Raw genomic sequence first — 25,704 nt, 5'->3', positions numbered from 1 at the left:
CTACTAACACTAGCGAAGGTGAGGACACTGCCACCTTAATCAGGGTCTATTAACAATGGGAAGATGGAAATGAGGACTAGGTAGGCAACTAACAGTATCTGCCACAACCACTTGGTTAACACTCATTACCTACTCCCTTATATCACACTGATCTTTTCTCAAATACATGTCTTACATCCACTAGTAGAATATGAGTCTTGAAGATAAAGATTATTTCATTACAAAATGCCTTAAACAGTAATTACCTTAAAACTATTAGCTATTTAAATTCTGAAGGGAAATATTTATATTATACTTAGTAAGAACTTCTAGGTCCCAGAAACTGTAAGGTTCTGAAACAAATGCACAGAAGAGATTTAATAATTTTCTCTTCAGCTTTTTTCAGAATAATTTCTCTGAGAAAGTGATGGTGCAACTGAGCAATGAAATAAGCTTTGAAGATGCCCTGCAGTATACAGACAAATATCAACTGATCCCAGAGTTAGACTGAGTCATCAGAATGGTGTCTAGAAATCCTGCACACAGCTGACCAATACAGGCACTAGTCCAGCCCTTTATAAACACTGATGCAGGCTAATCAATAATTGCAGGGTACTTTGTAAACATAAAGGGCTAACCATTTATTTTTAAATAATCACAGTGATTTAGCAGTAAATGATAAACTTACTGTTAGTGCAATGGGAACCTTGTTGTAGTTTCTAGAAATGACACTAGCTCACAAGTACTCCTGACCACTCATAATTTTACTGATCATCTATCTCTTTTTCTTTAAATAATAATAGTAATATAGAAATCAGATGTTATTGAAATTTAACTTAAAATCAATCTTAACACTAGTCAGAAAACATTCTAAAACTTTTATTTTAGCTAAACAGAAATGTGTTATCTGAATTTTAAAAACCCTGGTTTATCATTCAAATAACTAAAACTGAAAACAGCCACTTCAGTTGGTTATGAAAATATCAATTAATACTCACACAGTGCTTTAGAATTTAGTCCTTTCATAGATAGATAGATCTTAAAAAATTACTACATATGAAAGTGGTTTGTTAACTGTAAAAATCTCTATAAAAGTTAGTAATTTAGCAATCTGTATTAGCAATAAATATTACTAATAATATGAATACTATTATTCATCTACTATAGTTTGTATTAGTAATAATATTACTATTATGAGTAACAATAACATTAAGGCTTATGAGAAGGAATTTATATGACCTTTCTACAGACGAGGACACTGAGGCTCAGGAAGGAGAACTGACTGGACCATAATCACACAGTTAGTTGAAATATACTTGGTACTTAAACTCCTATCTTCAGACTTGAAATTCTGGGGTACTTTCTACTACATCATCCTGTTTGTATAAAATGTTTACTCTTCAAAACATGATTGACTCCCAAAGATGGGACAAGAAATGTTAAAGGAGAGGTCTACTGTTGAACAGAAAAGTGTCATTTCTAAGGCTCTAGAGCAAGCCAATCTCATGTCATTGGACAACCTGGTAAACTAAGCTAAAGATCACAAAGAAGAACAAAAGAGAGATTCATTGCAATATAGTCTAGGAAATGAAACCAACTGCAATAACTTTAAACTAGGAGCATTAAAAAAAAAAAACTTCACGTTATAACATTTTCAGTATTTCTTTAAAATACTGCACCTTGGTCATAACTACAAACATCGCTTTATTTCAGTTCAAGTCAAAACTGTCCCTCCCTCAAATATATACACTAAAGATCCTTTGAGTCCCAATGCTTATAAAAACTACCTTAAGTTGTAAGTTCCTAGGAACTTTTAATTAAATTCATGAACACCCAATTTTACCAGACACATCTGGCAATGCCATGAAACTGAAATATCTCCCATCTAGTCACAGCACGCACGTATTAAGTCTTCATTAAACCTCAAAGCAAAATCTTAGGAGGTTGTACTTCAGATGTTCCCTAAGAGAGGTCCAAAGTACAAGTGTCTAGAAATTATTTTCCTAAGATAGCATACCTAATACAGGATTTAGGCTATGATTGGCCAATTCCAGCTGGAAAATAAAGAAACCCTACAAGTCTGCACATTCACTAGCAGATAAAAGGGATTAATTATACCCTTAACATACATGTATGATTTATATGCAGGTGGAAAAGCAACCAAGCTGTAACTGTTCAAATATTTCTCTTACTTGAAATACCAATGCAGCTAATATAGAAGCATATCTACCATTACACTTCCAAACAACAATCAAAGCATTAAGCGAAGTGTGAGATCTCCCATTGAAAAAGCTTTGGAAGAAAGAATTCTGAGTACTGAACAGCTTGTAGTACTACAATAAGAAGTAAGGGGACTTCCCTGGTGGCGCAGTGGATAAGAATCTGCCTGCCAAAGGAGGGGACACAGACAGGCTCGACCCCTGGTCAGGGAAGATTCCACATGCTGCAGAGCAACTAAGCCCATGCTCCGGAGACCATGAGCAGCAATTACTGAGCCCACATGCCACAACTACTGAAGCCCGAGTGCCTAGAGCCTGTACACCACAACTACTAACCCCATGTGCTGCAACTGCTGAAGCCTGCACGCCTAGAGCCTGTGCTCTACAACAAGAGAAACCACGGCAATGAGAAGCCTGAGTACCACAAGGAAGAGTAGCCCCTGCTCACTGCAACTAGAGAAAACCCATGCAAAGCAATGAAGACCCAGTGCAGCCAAAAATAAATAAAACTTAAAAAAAAAAAAAAAGTGAGGAAGCAGAATAATTTTGACTAGTGCTTTAGGAAACAATGCTCCACTGTGAATAAAAAATATGTGCATTGGAATCAAATAGATCTGAGTTCAAATTCTACCTCTTTCACTCACGAGCCATGTGATTCTGGGAAAGTTATAATCTTTAACGCTTACAAGGCTCAATTTATTCAACCATAAAACAAGAATAATATAACCTGCCTCATAAAATTATTTAAAGTATTAAATGAAAAATATTTAAAATGTCCTCATTACAATACCTGGAAGAAAAACTTAAGTGCTCAGTAAGGTCTAACTATTTATAATTAAGTCTTTCAAGATGACAAACTAGAACAATGTCAACAACTATTTACTTCTGCCAGTAAAACAATTAATACAAACTCTGAAACACTAAATAAGGGGTCCTTGATCTTAAAAGGGACTTCAAAACCCAAATGTCTATGATCAAAATTTAATTTTAGAAGAAGGTTGGGTTTTTCAAACTACTAATGGTACAAGAGCCCTTGTTCTCTTTCTATCCACATACAGTTTCTCTCCCGTAACAATCAAAACAGTCTTAAGAATTAAAGAGCCTTCAACTGATTTAATGTTTTACTTTTTTTGGCCACGCCACGCTGCTTGTGGGATCTTATTAATAATAGTTCCCCCACCATAGATCAAACCCAGGGCCCCAGCAATAAGAACACTGAGTCATAACCACTGGACCACTAGGGAATTCCTTAATGTTTTACTTTTAATAAGACATCTCCTAGCAGAGATGAATCCACATTAAGAGAATCAAAACAAATAGGAAAATGTGAAATTGAAATTTTTCAATATCAAGGATAAACAAACGATAAAAAAAGGGGAAGGAAAAACTGTTCAAATAAGAAACATCTAACTAAGAGCTGACTCATTTGAAAAGACACTGATGCTGGGAAAGATTGAGGGCGGGAGGAGAAGGGGACGACAGAGGATGAGATGGTTGGGTGGCATCACCGATTCAATGGACATGGGTTTGGGTGGACTCCGGAAGCTGGTGATGGACAGGGAGGCCTGGCGTGCTGCGGTTCATGGGGTCGCAAAGAGTCAGACATGACTGAGAAACTGAACTGAACTGAACTTTCAATAGTCTTTATTGTAAGTTATTTTAATTGTATTGGAAGAGAGATAAAACCTTTAAACTACAGCTGTTACATGTTTACACAGACTCAAGTATTTGGAAAATTTTCTTAAATCTTGGAAAGTTAATTAAACTCCTACTTTAATTTTTGTACTCAATAAAGGAAAAACTTCTAACTGCCATTATTAAAATTGTTTTCTGTCTTAAGGCTAAACTTTGCCTAGGACTTCAAACTCTATTAAAATTATAAGTTATCTGAGAAATAAATTTATTTGACTTAATAACCATATCAAAAAGAGAAAATGTGAGAGCTCAGACAACAAAGAAGAGTAAAGTTGAGAAAGGAGAGATGAAGAAGGACATCCACAGCTAGAATAAACATAGGGTGACCAGGGAGAGACCAGCAGCCAGCACCAAAGAGAAAAGGTAGGAGGAGAAAGCTAGAATCATGTGGAAACAAACTTTGAATATCAGATCAGGAACTTAGAATGAATTATTCAACAAATACCGATTAAAGCAACTATTCTATTCTGTGTCATGTACCCCAATTCGAGATGCAAAGGATACAAGTGTGATCAAAACAGAGAAGTTCTCTACCCTCATAGTGATGATAGTCTAGTGGCTTATTCCATAAAAAAAATGGTGCCATGCAATTCTTCAGAGGAGAGGATGTGATCAGAGATATACTCTGGGAAATTATGCAGCAGTACTAGGTACTTAGGTAGAAAATCGACAGACCAATTAAGACACTGTAATAATAATCCAGGAGAGAAGATACAAGTGATAGTATTCAATTCCGCAAATACTTCTTGAGCAGTCTTAGATAAAACACCTCATTTCTCTGCATCCCTGTTCTCACTTGAGAACTGAAGTTTGCCACTCAGCTACAATCTTAAGATCCTCAACTGGAAAATTCTATAAGTACATCAAAGCACTGCCCAATAAATGTAAAGTAACACTAAAATCTAAGAGCCACAACTTGCTTTCTTTCATCTCTAAATTTTTCTTAACAACTCAACTTTGGAATTATACTTTATCATTTTAGCCACTGTCTGTCTCCAAAAGCACACTCTTCAAAAGAGAATGGACCGTCAGGGTCAAGATCAGATGAGACAGAATTTAGCTAGAGCCTATGAAGATCTATGATGAAAGCCTCTTGATGAAAGTTAAAGAGAAGAGTGAAAAAGCTGGCTTAAAATTCAACAGTCAAAGAATGAAGATCATGGCATCCGGTCCCACCATTTTATGACAAATAGATGGGGAAACAATGGAAACAGTGAGAGACTTTGTCTTTTTGGGCTCCAAAATCACCGCAGATGGTAACTGCAGCCATGAAATTAAAAGACGCTTGCTCCTTGGAAGAAAAGCTATGACAAAGCTAGACAGCATATTAAAAAGCAGAGCTATTACTTCGCCTACAAAGGTCCATCTAGTCAAAGCTATCGTTTTTCTAGTAGTCATGTACGGATGTTGGACCGTAAAGAAAGCTGAGAACAGAAGAACTGATGTTTTTAACTGTGGTGTTGGAGAAGACTCTTGAGAGTCCCTTGGACTGCAAGAAGATCAAACCAGTCTATCCTAAAGGAGATCAGTCCTGAATATTCATTAGAAGGACTGATGCTGAAGATGAAGCTTCAATACTTTGGCCACCCAATGCGAAGAGCTGACTCATTAGAAAAGACCCTGATGCTGGGAAAGATTGAAAGCAGGAGGAGAAGAGGACAGAGAACGAGATGTTTGGATGGCATCACGGACTCAATGGACGTGAGTTTGAGTAAGCTCCAGGAGATGGTGAAGGACAGGGAAGCCTGAACGCTTCAGTCCATGGGGTTGCAGAGTCAGACATGACTGAGCAACTGAACAACAACAAAAATGAAGATCTATGCCACCTCTCTTTATTTCTCTCTGTGTACTCTGTAGTTCCAAGTAAAGGACAAAGAAGGGAATACACCAAGGCATTTACATGTCTGTTAGAATAGTAACAAGGTATTTATTTCATTCTCCATTATACCATAGAAAGCCATTTATTTGTCTTCTACAAATAACTTATTTACAGAAGTCTTAAGGGCAAAGACTATGTTTTATTCATCATTATGATCTCATAGTGCCTAACACAGAGTTTTGTACACACTGCTGAGGATCAAATTAGGAAAAGAAGAGCGTCTGAGATCCAAAGAATAGGTGAGTAAACCAGGTATAGGAGAGTCAGATGGTAACAGCAACCATCAACAAAATAGCTGGAAGGGGATATGGCAGTAAGACATTTTTCCTTCTGAAGAGCTTGCAGACTTCTAAGAAAAAAAAACAAGAGGCAAGAGATAAAATATACCAAGCATCTGGAATGACGTAACTACTAAAATTAATAATTAACGGCTACCTCTTATTGAATGTATCAAACATTGCACAAAGAACAGTACAGACATTATCTCATTTAATCCCCACACCCTCATGAGTCAGATATTATTATCCCCATTTTTTCAAAAGGGAAACTAAGAGTTGGAACTAGGAACTTACTCAAGGTCATAAAACCAGCAAACAGTGAAGCTATGATTCAAACCAACACCTAACTCCAAAGCCAGTACTCTTAACCACCCAGAACCAGGGTAGATAGCATTGAAGATGCTTGGAATTAATCTGATGATGGTACTTAGTATATACTGAAAATGGAGCCAGATAGATTAGCTGAAAGATGAAGAGTAGCACCTAAATTGAAGTGGTATTAATTAGGTAATACCTACAGGACCAGATGACTAAATGGAAGACATTCAGTGATTAAAACATAAGCCCTCTTCCAACCCACACTTTCCTTCTCCAGATGCAACCAACGGAGTTTCTTAATGAGCTTCCAGAGCCAATTTACACATATAAAAGCACCCCAACTCACTCTGTTCTTTTTAATTTTTTATTTTAAAATAAATTTAGATTCATCCAGTAAATAGTTGCAAAAAGAAATACAGAGAGTTCTTACATGCTCTTCACCCACCTTCTCCTAATGTTGACATCTTTTATAAATAATCATAGTACATTAATCAAAACCAATAAATTAAGGCTGATGAAATACTAATAATTAGATTTTGTAGGTTTTGAACAATTAAATTAAGTTGCGATAAAAGTCCTAAACATTCTTGTACCTATCTACTAATGTCCCTGTGTGTCAGGGGTCTCTAAGACCACTTTCTGGCTCAATGATTCACTGAAAGGACTCCTAGGATTCAGAAAAGCTGTTACCTTCAGTTACGGCTTAGTACAGTAAAAGAATACAGTCTGATATAAGCAAAGAGAAAAGGAGCATGAACAAAGTCCAGGAGAAACCAGGTACATCCCACAGTGCAGTGTCATGGACGTATTTAATTCTCCCAGAATTTACATGTGACAACACATGTAAATAGTCAAACAAGACAGCTTTCATCAAGAGGCTTTTTAGTTCCTCTTCACTTTCTGCCATAAGGGTGGTGTCATCTGCATATCTGAGGTTATTGATATTTCTCCCGGCAATCTTGATTCCAGCTTGGGCTTCTTCCAGCCCAGCATTTCTCATGATGTACTCTGCATAGAAGTTAAATAAGCAAGTGACAATATACAGCCTTGACATACTCCTTTTCTTATTTGGAACCAGTCTGTTGTTCCATGTCCAGTTCTAACCGTCGCTTCCTGATCTGCATACAGGTTTCTCAAGAGGCAGGTCAGGTGGTCTGGTATTCTCATCTCTTTCAGAATTTTCCACAGTTTATTGTGATCCACACAGTCAAAGGCTTTGGCATAGTCAATAAAGCAGAAATAGATGTTTTTCTGGAACTCTCTTGCTTTTTAGATGATCCAGCGGATGTTGGCAATTTGATCTCTGGTTCCTCTGCCTTTTCTAAAACCAGCTTGAACATCTCGAAGTTCACGGTTCACGTATTGCTGAAGCCTGGCTTGGAGAATTTTGACCATTACTTTACCAGCGTGTGAGATGAGTGCAATTGTGCTGCAGTTTGAGCATTCTTGGCATTGCCTTTCTTTGGGATTGGAATGAAAACTGACCTTTTCGAGTCCTAGGGCCACTGCTGAGTTTTCCAAATTTGCTGGCATATCGAGTGCAGCACTTTCACAGCATCATCTTTGAGGATTTGAAATAGCTCAACTGGAATTCCATCACCTCCACTAGCTTTGTAGTCATACTTTCTAAGATCCACTTAACTTCACATTCCAGGATGTCTGGCTTTCACTTCACTTCAGTTCAGTTGCTCAGTCGTGTCCAACTCTTTGCGACCCCATGAATCTCAGCACGTCAGGCCTCCCTGTCCAACACCAACTCCTGGAGTTTACACAAATCCATGTCCATCAAGTCAGTGATGCCATCCAACCATCTGATCCTCTGTCGTCCCCTTCTCCTCCTGCCCCCAATCCTTCCCAGCATTAGGGTCTTTTCCAATGAGTCAACTCTTCGCATGAGGTGGCCAAAGTATTGGAGTTTCAGCTTCAACATCAGTCCTTCCAATGAACATCCAGGACTGATCTCCTTTAGGATGGACTGGGTGGATCTCCTTGCAGTCCAAGGGACTCTCAAGAGTCTTCTCCAACACCACAGTTCAAAACCATCAATTCTTCAGCACTCAGCTTTCTTCACTGTCCAACTCTCACATCCATACATGACCACTGGAAAAAGCATAGCATTGACTAGACGGACCTTTGTTGGCAAAGTAATGTCTCTGCTTTTAAATATGCTATCTAGGTTAGTCATAACCTTCCTTCCGAGGAGTAAGCATCTTTTAATTTCATGGCTGCAGTCACCATCAGCAGTGATTTTGGAGCCCAAAAAAATAAAGTCTGACACTGTTTCCACTGTTTCCCCATCTATTTACCATGAAGTGATGGGACCAGAGGCCATGATCTTAGTTTTATGAACGTTGAGCTTTAAGCCAACTTTTTCACTCTCCTCTTTCACTTTCATCGAGAGGCTCTTTAGTTCTTCTTCACTTTGTCTAGCTCTAGGTGAGTGATCACACCATCATGATTATCTGGGATGTGAAGATCTTTTTTGTACAGTTCTTCTCTGTATTCTTGCCACCTCTTCTTAACATCTTCTGCTTCTGTTAGGTCCATACCATTTCTGTCCTTTATCGAGCCCATCTTTGCATGAAATGTTCCCTTGGTATCTCTAATTTTCTTGAAGAGACCTCTAGTCTTTCCCATTCTGTTGTTTTCTTCGATTTCTTTGCATTGTTCGCTGAGGAAGGCTTTCTTATCTCTCCTTGCTATTCTTTGGAACTCTGCATTCAAATGGGAATATCTTTCCTTTCTCCTTTGCTTTTCACTTCTCTTCTTCTCACAGCTATTTGTAAGGCCTCCTCAGACAGCCATTTTGCTTTTTTGCATTTCTTTTCCATAGAACCTTTAAATAGTACATTCTAATATTCTTGAAATACCACTTCTCTAAATTCTGATAACTAGTACTAGTTCCCTTACACTAGAAAACATTTGCACAATATCAAGCAAGAGAGGTAAAAGAAAAGAGAGGGGAAAGAGACAAGAAACTTCAATGCTACTCATAGATGAACACTAAAATTAACTTGAATTCTCTGAAACAGCAAAAATCGCTATCTTGGCATTTTGTGCATTTTTTGCATTTGTAAGGGCCTGTTCAAGACACTTTTGAAGCATTTTCAAAGAAGCACCACCATCATTCTGTAGATCTCAGAAAGAAGAGACTCCTACTGTAGGAAAAAAATTTAAGAACTGGCACCCCAAAGATCTTGCATTCTATGCACTCATCTGTCTTCTCCTATGCTAAAAATAGAACAAGTCAAGTCACCTCTAAGAATCAGTCAGTGTCATCTATAAAAGTAAAATGATTTTTAAGGTCTTTTCTGGCAAAAAAAAAACCCTCATTAATCTAATACATAATTAACAATATATCTACACTATTTGTACGGTAATTAGAAGTCAATGATAACAAGCAACCATAACATACATTTATTTTACAGAGATAATATTTAAATTCTTCTTATGTTATTTTCATCAATTATCTATAAATAATTATAGAGCCTACTGTTTCTTCCAATACTGGCATAGACACACTTTAAAAAGACAAAGGTTTTCTATAATGGAAAATAATATGAAAAAGAATATATATGGACCTAAATCACTTTGCAGTACACTTAAAACTAACAAAACACTGTAAATTAACTATACTTCAATTAATAAGACAAAGGTTTTGCATCTTACATCCCAAGAGCAAAGTATCTTTTAAACTTCCCCCACAAAATGCAGAAAAAAAATTCTGCAAAACTTGTACAACTGTTTCTCAAACTATAGTCAGTGAACATATTCAACGATTTATAAATTGTTGCTGAGAATTTTTAAATTTTATGTTTCCATTTCAATGATGGCCTCAAAATATGCATTAGTATAGGCATTTTATAATTGAAAACTGACACCAAATGTTAACGTGTATTTTTAGTCAAGTGATGCCAAGTGGCACAACTTTCATTGTCAGAGTCTAATGATAAAAAGTAATGGCAGAATTCAAATGTAAATGCATTCATGACCAGGTGAAGGCCAAACGATGTCATCCTTCTCAAATAGAAAAAGGTTTTACAGTAGTTGAAAGTTGAGGCATCACATGAACTACAGTAAATACATACACATGCACACACACATAACTCAAAAGAAGCTATACCATAAGTTAGTATATTTATATTGCAAATAATAGTTTAATTTAGCAAATTATCATGGATAATATTAGAATAATTAATTTGAATAGTATTGTGTTATTTATAAATACAACCCACTTTTATGGTTTCATAATCAAGGCAAATTGAAAGTGGTCAAACAGGAGATGGCAAGAGTGAATGTCGACATTCTAGGAATCAGCAAACTAAGATGGACTGGAATGGGTGAATTTAACTCAGATGACCATCATATCTACTACTGTGGGCAAGAATCCCTTAGAAGAAATGGAGTAGCCATCACAGTCAACAAAAGAGTCCAAAATGCAGTACTTGGATGCAATCTCGAAAATGACAGAATGATCTCTGTTTGTTTCCAAGGCAAAGCATTCAATATCAGGATAATCCAAGTCTATGCCCTGACCAGCAACACTGAAGAAGCTGAATTTGAACGCTTCTATGAAGACCTACAAGACCTTTTAGAACTAACACCCAAAAAAGATGTCCTTTTCATTATAGAGGACTGGAATGCAAAAGTAGGAAGTCAGGAAACACCTGGCATAACAGGCAACTTTGGCCTTGGAGTACAGAATGAAGCAGGGCAAAGGCTAATAGAGTTTTGCCAAGAGAACGCACTGGTCATAGAATACACCCTCTTCCAACACCACAAGAGAAGACTCTACACATGGACATCACCAGATGGTCAACACTGAAATCAGATTGATTATATTCTTTGCAGCCAAAGATGGAGAAGCTCTATACAGTCAGCAAAAACTAGACCAGGAGCAGACTGTGGCTCAGATCATGAACTCCTTATTGCCAAATTCAGACTTAAATTGAAGAAAGTAGGGAAAACCACTAGACCATTCAGGTATGACCTAAATCAAATCCCTTATTATTATACAATGGAAGTGACAATAGATTTAAGGGACTAGATCTGATAGACAGAGTGCCTGAAGAATTATGGACAGAGGTTCGTGACATTGTACAGGAGACAGGGATCAAGACCATCCCCATGGAAAAGAAATGCAAAAAAGCAAAATGGCTGTCTGAGGAGGTCTTACAAATAGCTGGGAAGAGAAGAAAAGTGAAAAGCAAAGGAGAAAAGGAAAGATATTCCCATCTGAATGCAGAGTTTAAAAGACTAGCAAGGAGAGATAAGAAAGCCTTCCTCAGCGATCAATGCAAAGAAATAGAGGAAAACAACAGAATAGGAAAGACTAGAGATCTCTTCAAAAAATTAGAGATACCAAGGGAACATTTCATGCAAAGATGGGCTCGATAAAGGACAAAAATGGTATGGACCTAACAGAAGCAGAAGATATTCAGAAGAAGTGGCAAGAATACAGAGAAGAACTGTACAAAAAAGATCTTCAAAACCCAGATAATCACGATGGTGTGATCACTCACCTAGAGCCAGACATCCTGGAATGTGAAGTCAGGTGGGCCTTAGAAAGCATCACTACGAACAAAGCTAGTGGAGGTGATGAAATTCCAGTTGAGCTATTTCAAATATTCAAAGATGATGCTCTGAAAGTGCTGGACTCGATACACCAGCAAATCTGGAAAACTCAGCAGTGGCCACAGGACTCGAAAAGGTCAGTTTTCATTCCAATCCCAAAGAAAGGCAATGCCAAGAATGCTCAAACTGCAGCACAATTGCACTCATCTCACATGCTAGTAAGGTAATGCTCAAAATTCTCCAAGCCAGGCTTCAGCAATACGTGAACCATGAACATCCAGATGTTCAACCTGGTTTTAGAAAAGGCAGAGAAACCAGAGATCAAATTGCCAACATCTGCTGGATCATGGAAAAAGCAAGAGAGTTCCAGAAAAACATCTATTTCTGCTTTATTGACTATGCCAAAGCCTTTGACTGTGTGGATCACAATAAACTGTGGAAAATTCTGGAAGAGATGGGAATACCAGACCATCTGACCTGTCTCTTGAGAAACCTGTATGCAGCTCAGGAAGCAATAGGTAGAACTAGACATGGAACAACAGACTGGTTCCAAATAGGAAAAGGAGTACGTCAAGGCTGTATATTGTCACCTGTTTATTTAACTTCTATGCAGAGCACATCATGAGAAACGCTGGGTGGAAGAAACACAAGCTGGAATCAAGATTGCCGGGAGAAATATCAATAACCTCAGATGTGCAGATGACACCACCCTTATGGCAGAAAGCAAAGAAGAACTAAAGAGCCTCTTCATGAAAGTGAAAGAGGAGAGTGAAAAATTTGGCTTAAAGCTCAACGTTCAGAAAACTAAGATCATGGCATCTGGTCCCATCACTTCATGGGAAATAGATGGGGAAACAGTGGAAATAGTGTCAGACTTTATTTTTTGGGGCTCCAAAATCACTGCTGATGGTGACTGCAGCCATGAAATTAAAAGACGCTTACTCCTCGGAAGGAAGGTTATGACCAACCTAGATAGCATATTTAAAAGCAGAGACATTACTCTGACAACAAAGGTCCGTCTAGTCAAGGCTATGGTTTTCCCAGTGGTCATGTATGGACGTGAGAGTTGGACGGTGAAGAAAGCTGAGTGCCGCAGAATTGATGGTTTTGAACTGTGGTGTTGGAGAAGACTCTTGAGAGTCCCTTGGACTGCAAGAAGGTCCAACCAGTCCATCCTAAAGGAGATCAGTCCTGGATGTTCATTGGAAGGACTGATGTTGAAGCTGAAACTCCAATACTTTGGCCACCTCATGCGAAGAGTTGACTCATTGGAAAAAACCCTAATGCTGGGAAGGATTGGGGGCAGGAGGAGAAGGGGACGACAGAGGATGAGATGGTTGGACAGTATCACCAACTCGATGGACATGGGTTTGGGTAAACTCCGGGAGTTGGAGATGGATTGCGAGGCCTGGCGTGCTGAGATTCATGGGGTCGCAAAGAGTTGGACACGACTGAGCGACTGAACTGAACTGAAGTATGGTTTAATACAAAGAGTTTTTAACTACTTTTTGGTAATGAACCTGCCTGTCAATGCAGGAGACATTAGAGACTTGGTTTCAATCCCTGTGTTGGAAAGATCCCCTGGAGGAGGAAATGGCAACCCACTGCAGTATTCTTGCCTGGAAAATCCCATGGAAAGAAGAGCTTAGCGGGCTATAGTCCCTAGGGTCGCAAAGAGTCGGATATGACTGAAGTGACTTAGCACATAACTCTATAGACTTCTATGATATTATAATAATCCTGAAGCCAAAAAGGTGGTTAATGAAAGTATTACTTGCATTTAAAAGGGGCCAATGCCTTATAATACTTCGAGAAAACACTGCTTTATGAGGAGACTGCTCTCTGACCCTTCCTGTAAAATCCTTACCCTACTGGTAGCACCAGCCCTGGGTCCTGAGGATAAGGAGGAAAGAGAAAGGGGCAGATCAGGGGATGGCAAACTATAGCCTGTGACCCTCCATCTAGTTTTGTAAATGAATCGTATTGAACTGCAACCATATCCATTTGTTTACAAATTGTTTAAGGCTCCTTTATGCTCATATGGCTGATTGAGTAGTTGCCACAGAGACTGTAGGGGCCATAAAACCTAAAATATTACCATCTGGCTCTTTACAGAAAAAATTTGCTGACCTTTGGCCAGTGAGCTAATAGGGCAAAACGAGAATGCGCTCACTGGCATTTGAAAGTCCTGAAGCAAACAAGTGGGAAACAAGCACTACTGTTTCTAGAAGAGAGATAAGACAATAAGATTCTCTGATTTATAAAATGAAGATGTTAAATATTAGACATAAGGCCCCTACAGCTTTTTTTTACTTGTTAAGCTGAACTTCCAGATGTTCAAGCTGGTTTTAGAGAAGGCAGAAGAACCAGAGATCAAATTGCCAACATCCGATGGATCATAGAAAAAGCAAGCGAGTTCCAGAAAAACATCTATTTCTGCTTTATTGACTATGCCAAAGCCTTTGACTGTGTGGATCACAATAAACTGTGGAAAATTCTGAAAGAGATGGGAATACCAGACCATCTGACCTGTCTCTTGAGAAACCTGTATGCAGGTCAGGAAGCAACAGTTAGAACTGGACATGGAACAACAGACTGGTTCCAAATAGGAAAAGGAGTACGTCAAGGCTCTATATTGTCACCCTGCTTATTTAACTTCTATGCAGAGTACATCATGAGAAATGCTGGGCTGGAAGAAACACAAGCTGGAATCAAGATTGCAGGGAGAAATATCAATAACCTCAGATATGCAGATGACACCACCCTTATGGCAGAAAGTGAAGAAGAACTAAAGAGCCTCTTGATGAAGGTGAAAGAGGAGAGTGAAAAAGTTGGCTTAAAGCTCAATGTTCAGAAAACTAAGATCATGGCATCTGGTCCCATCACTCCATGGGAAATAGATGGGGAAACAGTGGAAATAGTGTCAGACTTTATTTTTTTGGGCTCCCAAATCACTGCTGATGGTGACTGCAGCCATGAAATTAAAAGATGCTTACTCCATGGAAGGAAGGTTATGGCCAACCTAGATAGCATATTTAAAAGCAGAGACATTACTTTGCTAACAAAAGTCCGTCTAGTCAAGGCTATGGTTTTTCCAGTGGTCATGTATGGATGTGAGAGTTGGACGGTGAAGAAAGCTGAGCCCTGCAGAATTGATGGTTTTGAACTGTGGTGTTGGAGAAGACTCTTGAGAGTCCCTTGGACTGCAAGGAGATCCAATCAATCCATCCTAAAAGAGATCAATCCTGGGTGTTCATTGGAAGGTCTGATGTTGAAGCTGAAACTCCAATACTTTGGCCACCTCATGCAAAGGGTTGACTCATTGGAAAAGACCCTAATGCTGGGTAGGATTGGGGGTGGGAGGAGAAGGGGACGACAGAGGATGAGATGGTTGGATGGCATCACTGACTCAATGGACATGGGTTTGGGTAGACTCCGGGAGTTGGTGATGGACAGAGAGGCCTGGAGTGCTGCAGTTCATGGGGTCGCAAAGAGTCGGACACGATTGAGCGACTGAACCGAACTGAACTGAAAGCTGTATTTGAAGCTCTGTGATAAATAAATTGAATTTAAAAGAACAACCAGTTACTACTATAATCCAGACCTATCTGGGATGTTTCTGGTATTTGGTGATTATGAATTAAACCAATAAAAATATTTTCCAATTTTTGCACTGATATATATCATTTATTTGGGTAAAAAGAATACCTAGGAGAAAGATTGCTGGGTCATGTGGTTAACGTCGATATTTATAAGAAACTGTTTTCCATGGTGGCAATACTATCTATTAATAGCCTTTCCACCAGTATATAGGAGAATTCAAGGTGCTCTGTATACTCCTTTGTCAGTATTTGATAATGTCAGGATTTTTGGTTTTGTTTTTTGAAGTATTTTAATAGGTATATGGTAGTATTGCATTGTGATTTTAATTTGCATTTCTTAATGACTAATGATTTTGAGCATATTTTCTCATGCTTATTTGTCATCTGTATATCTTCCTTGATGAAGTGTTTATTCAAATATTTTGCCTATTTTTTTGTCCATTTTTAAAATTAGATTGTTAGAGTTTTCATAGTTTCTTGTATTTCTAGTTACCAGTCCTTTAACGTATGAGTTGCACAAATATTATCTCAGTCTGTGGCTTATTTTTTCATTTTCTGAAGTCTCTTCAAAGAATAGAAATGTTAATATTTTATAGTTAATGTTTTTTTATGTCATTTAAGAAATCTTTGCCTGGCCCCAGGCCACAAAGATTTTCTCCCATGTTTTTTTTTCTAGAAGTTTTATAGTTTTAGGTTTTATGTTATGGTGTACGATTCATTTTGAGTTGAGTTTCTATAATAGTGAAGGAATTAGTCAGTTTATTTGTTGTTTTTTACATATGGATATCCACTGGTTCTAGCATCATTTGTTGACAAACTATTCCTTTTCCATTGACTTCTCTTAGCATCTTTGTTCAAAATTAACTGCAAACTGTGGATTTATTTCTGCACTCTCTACCCTGTTCCATTGATCTGGTGTCAATCCTATCACCAATACAATGCTGTCTTAATTATTATGGCTTTATAGTAGGTCTTAAAATCAGGGAGTGCAAGTCTTCTAACTATACTTTCTTCTTCATAAATTGCTCTGGCTATTCTCAATCTTTTGCTTTCCTACATAGATTTCACAGTCAGATTATTGACTTCTATCCAAAAGCCTCCTGGGATCTATAGGATTGTGTATTGAATATACAGAGCAATTTGGAGAGAATTAACATTGTGACACTTCTGAGTCTTGAGTGTATGAGCATGGTATATTTTCACTTATTTAGGTCTACTTTGATTTCTCTCATCAATGCTTTATAGTTTTCAGCATAAAAATCTTACATATATTTTGCTACATTTATCACCAAATATTTCACGGTTAATGGTATAGGTTTTAAATTTTGATTTCCAATTGTTCACCACTAGCTTACAGAAAAACAATTCATGTCTATATATTGATTTCCATACCCTGTAATCTTACTAAAATCACTCGTTAAATCTAGTAGCTTTTTTGGGTAAAATCTTTGGGGTTTTCTACCAAATATATCATACTGTCTATAAGTAAAGATAGTCTTATCTCTTCTAATCTGAATATACTTAAATTCTTTTTCTTGCCATTTAACACTGGCTAAATTCAACAATACACCGCTAATTAGAAATGGCAAGAATAGACCATCTTTGCCTTATTCCCAATCTTAGGAAGAAAGAATTCAGTATTTCACTGCTACTGCTGCTGCCGCTAAGTTGCTTTATTCATGTCCAACTCTGTGCAACCCTATGGACAGCAGCCCACCAGGCTCCTCTGTCCACAGGATTCTCTAGGCAAGAACATTAGAGTGGGTTGCCATTTCCTTCTCCCAGTATTTCACTGCTGCTGCTGCTGCTAAGTTGCTTCAGTCGTGTCCGACTCTGTGCAACCCCACAGATGGCAGCCCACCAGGCTCTGACATCCCTGGGATTCTCCAAGCAAGAACACTGAAGTGGGTTGCCATTTCCTTCTCCAATGCATGAAAGTGAAAAGTGAAAGTGAAGTCCCTCAGTCGTGTCCGACCCTTAGCAACCCCATGGACTGCAGCCTACCAGGCTCCTCTGTCCATCGGATTTTCCAGGCAAGAGTACTGGAGTGGAGTGCCATTGCCTTCTCCAGTATTTCACTATTAAGTATTAAATCCTTTATCAGGTTTAGAAAGTTCCCTTCTACTCTGGGTTTGCTCAGAGTTTTCATCATAAATAGTTAATGGATTTTGTCAATGGTCTTTTCTTCCTACATCTACTGAAATGATCTTTTTTATTTATCTGTTGCTGTGGTAAATTTTACATTTTAATGTTGCATTCAAAATCAGCCTAGCAATCCTGAAATAAGCTCTACTTGGTCATGATGTATTCACTCTTTTTATTTATTGCTGAATTTACTTTGTTAATATTTTTAAGGACCTGTATATTTATATTCATGAGAAACATCAGTCTGTAGTTGTGTAGAACTGATATTATTTCACCCTTATATGTTCGATAGATTTTACCAGTGAATTTTATCTAGAATTTTCTTCGTGGGATTTTGTTTATGAATTTATATAATTTTTAATTGAAGGATAATTGCTTTACAGAATTTTGTTGTTTTCAGTCAAACCTCAACATGAATCAGCCATAGGTATACATATGTCCCCTCCCTCTTGAATCTCCTTTCAATCTCCCTCCCCATTCCACCCCTCTAAGTTGATACAGAGCCCCTGTTTGGGTTCCCAGAGACATACAGCAAATTCCCATTGGCTATCTATTTTACATACGGTAATGTAAGTTTTCATGACCCAGATAATCATGATGGTGTGATCACTCACCTAGAGCCAGACATCCTGGAATGTGAAGTCAAGTGGGCCTTAGAAAGCATCACTACAAACAAAGCTAGTGGAGGTGATGTAATTCCAGTTGAGCTATTTCAAATCCTCAAAGATGATGCTGTGAAAGTGCTGCACTCGATATGCCAGCAAATCTGGAAAACTCAGCAGTGGCCACAGGACTGGAAAAGGTCAGTTTTCATCCCAATCCCAAAGAAAGGCAATGGCAAAGAATGATCAAACTACCGCACAATTGCACTCATCTCACATGCTAGTAAAGTAATGCTCAAAATTCTCCAAGCCAGGCTTCAGCAATATGTGAACCGTGAACTTCCAGCTGTTGAAGCTGGCTTTAGAAAAGGCAGAGGAACCAGAGATCAAATTGCCAACATCCGATGGATCACCGAAAAAGCAAGAGAGTTCCAAAAAAAACATCTATTTCTGCTTTATTGACTATGCCAAAGCCTTTGACTGTGTGGATCACAATAAACTGTGGAAAATTCTGAAAGAGATGGGAATACCAGACCATCTAACCTGTCTCTTGAGAAACCTGTATGCAGGTCAGGAAGCAACAGTTAAAACTGGACATGGAACAACAGGCTGGTTCCAAATAGGAAAAGGAGTACATCAAGGCTGTATATTGTCACCCTGCTTATTTAACTTCTATGCAGAGTACATCATGAGAAACGCTGGGATGAAAGAAACACAAGCTGGAATCAAGATTGCAGGGAGAAATATCAATAACCTCAGATATGCAGATGACACCACCCTTATGGCAGAAAGTGAAGAACTAAAGAGCCTCTTCATGAAAGTGAAAGAGGAGAGTGAAAAAGTTGGCTTAAAGCTCAACATTCAGAAAACTAAGATCATGGCATCTGGTCCCATCACTTCATGGGAAGTAGATGGGGAAACAGTGTCAGACTTTATTTTTTTGGGCTGCAAAATCACTGCTGATGGTAACTGCAGCCATGAAATTAAAAGACGCTTACTCCTTCGAAGGAAGGTTATGCCCAACCTAGATAGCATATTTCAAAGCAGAGACATTACTTTGCCAACAAAAGTCCGTCTAGTCAAGGCTATGGTTTTTCCAGTGGTCATGTATGGATGTGAGAGTCGGACAGTGAAGAAAACTGAGTGCCGAAGAATTGATGGTTTTGAACTGTGGCGTTGGAGAAGACTCTTGAGAGTCCCTTGGACTGCAAGGAGATCCAATCAATCCATCCTAAAGGAGATCATTGGGTGTTCATTGGAAGGACTGATGTTGAAGCTGAAACTCCAATACTTTGGCCACCTCATGCGAAGGGTTGACTCATTGGAAAAGACCCTAATGCTGGGAAGGATTGGGGGCAGGAGGAGAAGGGGACGACAGAGGATGAAATGGTTGGATGGCATCACCGACTCGATGGACATGGGTTTGGGTAAACTCCGGGAGTTGGTGATGGACAGGGAGGTCTGGCTTGCTGCAATTCATGGGGTTGCAAAGAGTCGGACATGACTGAGTGACTGAACTGAATGTAAGTTTCCATGTTACTCTCTCCCTACATCACACCCTTTCCTCTCTTCTCCCTGTGTCCATACATCTGTTCTCTGTGTCTGTTTCTCCATTGCTGCCCTGCAGATAAATTCTTGGTATCATCTTTCTAAATTCCACATATATGCATTAGTATATGATAGTTATCTTTCTCTTTCTGACTTATTTCACTCTGTATAATAGGCTCTAGCTTCATCCACTTCATTAGAACTGACTCAAATGTGTTCCTTTTATGGCTGAGTAATATTCCATTGTGTATATATACCACAACTTCTTTATCCATTCATCTGTCAATGGACATCTAGGTTGCTTCCATGTTACAGCTATTGTAAATAGTGCTACAATGAACATTGGGGTACATGTGTTTTTTTCAATTTTGGTTTCCTCAGAGTATATTCCTAGGAGTGGGATTGTTGGGTCAGGTGGTGGTTTTATTCCTAGATTTTTAAGGAATCTCCCTACCATCTTCCATAGTGGCTGTATCAATTTACACTCCCACCAACACTGCAAGAGGGTTCTCTTTTCTCCACACCCTCTCCAGCATTTATTGTTTGTAGACTTTTTGATGATGGCCATTCTGACCTGTGTGAGGTGGTATCTCATTGCAGTTTTGATTTGCATTTCTCTAATAACGAGCAATGCTGAGCATCCTTTCATGTGTCTGCTAACCATCTGTATGTCTTCTTTGGAGAAATGTCTATTCAGGTCTTTTTCCCACTTTTTGATTGGGTTATTTGTTTTTCTGGTATTGAGTTGTACAAGCTGCTTGTATATTTTCGGAATTAATCCTTTGTCAGTTGTTTCATTTGCTATTATTTTCTCCCATTCTGAGGGTTGTCTTTTCACCTTGTTTATAGTTTCCTTTGCTGTGCAAAATCTTTTAAGTTTAATTAGGTCCCACTTGTATATTTTTGTTTTTATTTCAATTACTCTAGGTGGTGGGTCATAGAGGATCTTGCTTTCATTTATGTCATTGAGTGTTCTGCCTATGTTTTCCTCTAAGAGTTTTATAGTTTCTGGTCTTACATTTAGGTCTTTAATCCATTTTGAGTTTATCTTTGTGTATGGTGTTAGGAAGTGTTCTAATTTCATCCTTTTACATGTAGCTGTCTCTTCATGGGATTTTTAACTACAAATTCAATTTCTGTTCTTTTTAATAATTTTGTTTACTTACTTATTTTTGGCTGTGCTGGATTTTTGTTGTTGCATGGGCTTTTCTCTAATTGCAGCAAGCAGGGGCTACTCTCTAGTTATGGTGTTTGTGCTTCTCATTGCAGTAGCTTCTCCTGTTGTGGAGCTGGGCACTAGGGTGCATGGGCTTCAATAGTTGCAGCACATAGGTTCAGCAGTTGTGACTCCCAGGCTCTACAGACCACAGGTTCAATAGTTGGGGCACATGGGCTTAGTTGCTTTGTAGCAGCATGTGGGATCTTCCCAGATCAGGGGTCGAACCCAAGTCTCCCACATTGGCAGGTGGATTCTTTACCACTGAGCCAACAATTCAGTTCAGTTTATTGCTCAGTCATGTCTCACTCTTTGCGAACCCATGAACCACAGCACACCAGGCCTCCCTGTCCATCACCAACTCCCGGAGTTTACCCAAACCCATGTCCATCGAGTCAGTGATGCCATCCAACCATCTCATCCTCTGTCATCCCCTTCTCCTCCTGCCCTCAATCTTTCCCAGCATCAGGGTCAGCCACCAGGGAAGTCCCTTAAGCTCCATTTCTTTAATGGATATGGGACTATCCAGGTTATATGGTTCTTCCTCAGAAAGCTTTGGTAGTTTGTAGATTTCAAAGAATTTATCCATTTCATCAGTAAATTTAGTGAAATGAAGTTGATCATAACATTCCCTTAATTGTTCATTTAATATCTTAGGACCTCCAGTGATATACCAGTTCAGTTCAGTTCAGTCGCTCAGTCGTGTCCGACTTTTTGTGACCCCATGAATTGCAGCATGCCAGGCCTCCCTGTGATATATAACCCAGGCCTCCCAGTGATATATAACCTCTTTCATTCCTGATACTGCTAATTTGCTTCTTCTCTCTTTTTTCTCTCTCTTTAGAGTCTTATCAACTCTATTAAACTTTTCAAAGAACCAGCTTTTTATTTCACTGATTCTTTTCTCTATTGTTTCTTATTTTTAATTTCATGAATTTATGCTTTTATCTTATTTCCTTCCTTCTGCTTATTTTGGATTTAATTTTTTTCTACTTTTCACTAGCTTAGATCACTGATTCCTTTAAATAAATATTAAATAAAAATAAAATTATAAATATTAAAATTAAGCAATAAATATTAAATAGTTTAATGTTAAATATTAAATAAATCTTTCTTTCTTTCATCAAGTGCTTATAGCAGAAAAAATATTCCCACCAAGCACTGACTTAGCTGCAACCCACAGATTTTGATACACTGTATTTTCATTTTTACTTATTTCAAAATATTTTCTAAGTTCTTAGAAGATTTATTCTGTGACTCATGGGTTATTTGGAAGTGTTTTTACTTAATTTCCAAATATCTGTGAATTTTCCAGACATGTTTCTGTTTCTAGTTCAATTTTCTTGTGGTCAAAAAACATACTTTGTACTATTTCAATCTTTTAAATATGTTGAGATTTATTTTATGGCACCAAATATAGTCTATCTTGGTGAATATCTCATGTGTACCTGAAAGGAGTATATATTCTGCAGGTATTTAAGTGGAAAGTTTTATAATCTAATCTAATATCAATTAGATCAAGCTGATTGATTATGTTATTCTCCTGACTTTCTATTCATTCTATCAGTTACAGAGAAAGGAAGTTGAAATCTCCACGCACGTAGGCATGCTTGCATGCAAACATACATAGGATCGTCTTCCATATTTGTCTTCCATGGGTTCCAAATCTGAGGATTCAACCAACCATGGATCAAAAATTTTCACTTTAAGAATTGCTGATGCAAAGCCCTGAACACAACACCCACGGATAAGGAGGACCACCATTTTACACAAGGGACTTGAACATCTGCAGACTTTGGTATCTGTGGGTGTTCTGGAAGCAAGTTCCTGCAGATACTAAGGGACAACTGTACATACCACACACAAACATATACACAGTGTGATAATCAAAATTAAATACAAATTATATTTAAGCTTTTTTCCCACATTTTGAAAGCACTGAAGTTTCACTATAGAGAAATATTTAAATTCAATGAAGCAATCAACCCACCACCCAAGTTGGTTTGACTCTATTCTCATCTGAATGAAAACATACCTCTAGTGTGTCAATACGCCAGGTTTCCTGGCCCTATCCACCACCTCAGATCCACAGCCAAAGAACAGGTTGGAGGGCCTGGCTTTTTGCCCAGTCTTCAGAGATCATCAGACATTCACTTTTCACAGTTTTGCTAAACTGAGATAAAATCTCTTCTAAAATTCCTGGCTTTGTGATATTATCTAGATCTTTAAAGCCTTTTCCAAGCTTAAGAATCTTAAGAACTATTTTTCTTCCTATAAGACACCAGTGTAAACTGAGTACAACTCCTATATGATAAGATTCTGCCATCTAAAATTACACTTTATCACTATATAAACAGTAAATAATATTAAAGATAGGATCAAAATAGAATTCAAAGCAACTAATAAAATTTAAGTTCAATATAAATACATACATGATTAAATCAAGCCTAGGAAGAAATGCAATATCTAAATTCACACATTCAGTGTGCCTGCTATGTGCTACGCACTATTCCTGGTACTGAGAATAAAGCCATGAACAAAGAAGGCAGAGTCCCTATAACCATACGATGGGGTGGTGGGGACACACAAACAATAAACATAAAAAATATATAATGCTAGAGGGTGAAAACTATGATGGAGGAACATAAAGCATAATAAGAGAGAGAGACACAAGTAGTGTGATTAGTACTTGTATGGTCAGGGAAGTCCTCACTAATAAGACAACAGGAGACAATAAATCATATGGATATAGTGGAGGAATATTTCAGGCTAAGGAACAGCAAACACTTACTGGGACAGGAATGTTTGTGGACATGTTTGAGTAAACACAAACAGGAGACCCCAGTTCGATTCCTGGCACAGGAAGATCCACTGGAGAAGGGATAGGCTACCCACTCCAGTATTCTTGGACTTTTCTTGTGGGTCAGCTCGTAAAGAATCTGCCTCCAATGCAGGAGACCTAGGTTAGATCCCTGGGCTGGGAAGATCCCCTGGAGAAGGGAAAGGCTACCCACTCCAGAATTCTGGCCTGGAGAATTCCATGGGCTGTATAGTCCACGGGGTGGCAAACAGTCGGACATGACTGAGTGACTTTCACTTTCACTTTGAGTAAATACAAAGAGGCATAAGGCTTGCTAATTTGAAAGGTACAATGAATCAAAAGACAACATAGTTTTTAACGCATTTTGTTCCATAAGAAGCCACCTATTCAAAGTGTAGTATAAAAGTTTAAAAGTTTATGGTTTTCCATTTAGACAAGCTAATTAGGCTAGGAAAAGTCAGACATTTCCTAAAGGAAGTATTTTTCAAAAGCTTTCTGAAACCAATACTGATTTGTCAGAAAAACCAATACCATATGGTGTCAAGTACATGTTGTATTCTGCATTTACCTCTAAACAGAAAAACAAAGGCAAAGACAGAGGAATATGGAGATGCTAAGCACCCATTCTTTCAGAGGGCTCTATTAAAAACATACAAAAGCAGAGGCCCTTTCTCACTCAGGAAAATAATCACCTGAGAAAAAAATGAAATGCAGTAGTCTATAATTACAATAGAAAAACAACAAATACAACTTTTAAAAAGTGAATTTTCATATTTTACATAAGATTAAATCAGGCAATAGTATGAATTAACTTTTCCACTCAATCAACTCTATAAAATATTTTTTAATTCCCGTATTCTCCTTGACCAGGAAATATACAGTTTGAATTTGTCATTTTATGCAACTGTAACAAAATTTAAAAGATAAATATTATCTAAGAGAACTTTTACAGCACTTGATTCACCAGGAATTATACCATATAATCCAAAATATGAATTTAAAAGCCATTAAAACATGCAGAACTTTTTGAATGCCACATTTTCTCCCTCAACTCCTTGTTTTGGTTATATATCTCAAAGGCTATGTGATAGTTTCCTCTAATGGTACATATTCCTATGTTACAAAGATCCAAGGTTTTAATTTTCCAAACAAATCTAAAAATTATAAAATCATTACTAAATTTTATCTCAGTTTAATGAATTTGCCTCTCTTCTGTTGAGATGATGCATGGCTAAAATTTAAAAGCCTGACAGTACTAAATGCTAGCAAGACTTCAGAACAAGTTGCACTCTCCCACACACTACTAATGGGAATATAACTTACTCCTCTTGTAGCTTACCCACCACAAACTCTTACAATACATCTCATCTTCAGATTTCCTGGTCCACTACTGAAAGTCATGCCAAAAGTAAGTTTTCAAGTTTTCCTTACTTACACTTTCATTACTATCACTCCCAATGTTTACACTCTAAAAATCAATCTCTGGCTTTTGAAGCAAACCAAATCCTACACCATACAAAACAGCACTGAACACAATAACAATATCTAAACCTTAAAAATTTATAAAACTGACAAATACTGTCATAAAAAAAAGGTGTATAGATATGGGCGATTTCATGGAGTTTTAATTTTTATTACTTATCTCAGTATAACAAAAGTAATACAAAAACATGCACAAAGAGTAAACAATGAGAGAGAAGAAAAGGACTGACTATAGGAACTTTGGAAAATAATATTTAAATCTGCTCTAGGCTCCAATTATGAAAACGATAAAACAATCTCAACAGATAAACAAATTTTAGAAGATGGTGGTATTTGCTATAGCAAT

General features: G+C 37.9%; 1 protein-coding gene across 13 annotated transcripts in view; it reads right to left on the bottom strand.

Moving 5' to 3' along the window:
• The window catches only part of RAD51B (RAD51 paralog B), an 814,189-nt gene that overhangs the window by 745,306 nt on the left and 43,179 nt on the right, over positions 1–25,704 (bottom strand). The gene's annotated exons all lie outside the window — the stretch shown is intronic.

The sequence above is a fragment of the Giraffa tippelskirchi genome, chromosome 7 (genome assembly GCF_054371585.1).
Source record: "Giraffa tippelskirchi isolate mGirTip1 chromosome 7, T2T-mGirTip1v1.2.pri, whole genome shotgun sequence".
Classification (NCBI taxonomy): Eukaryota; Metazoa; Chordata; class Mammalia; order Artiodactyla; family Giraffidae; genus Giraffa; species Giraffa tippelskirchi.
The sequence above is the reverse complement of the archived record's forward strand: the minus strand, read 5'-3'. Positions and strand labels throughout refer to the sequence as shown.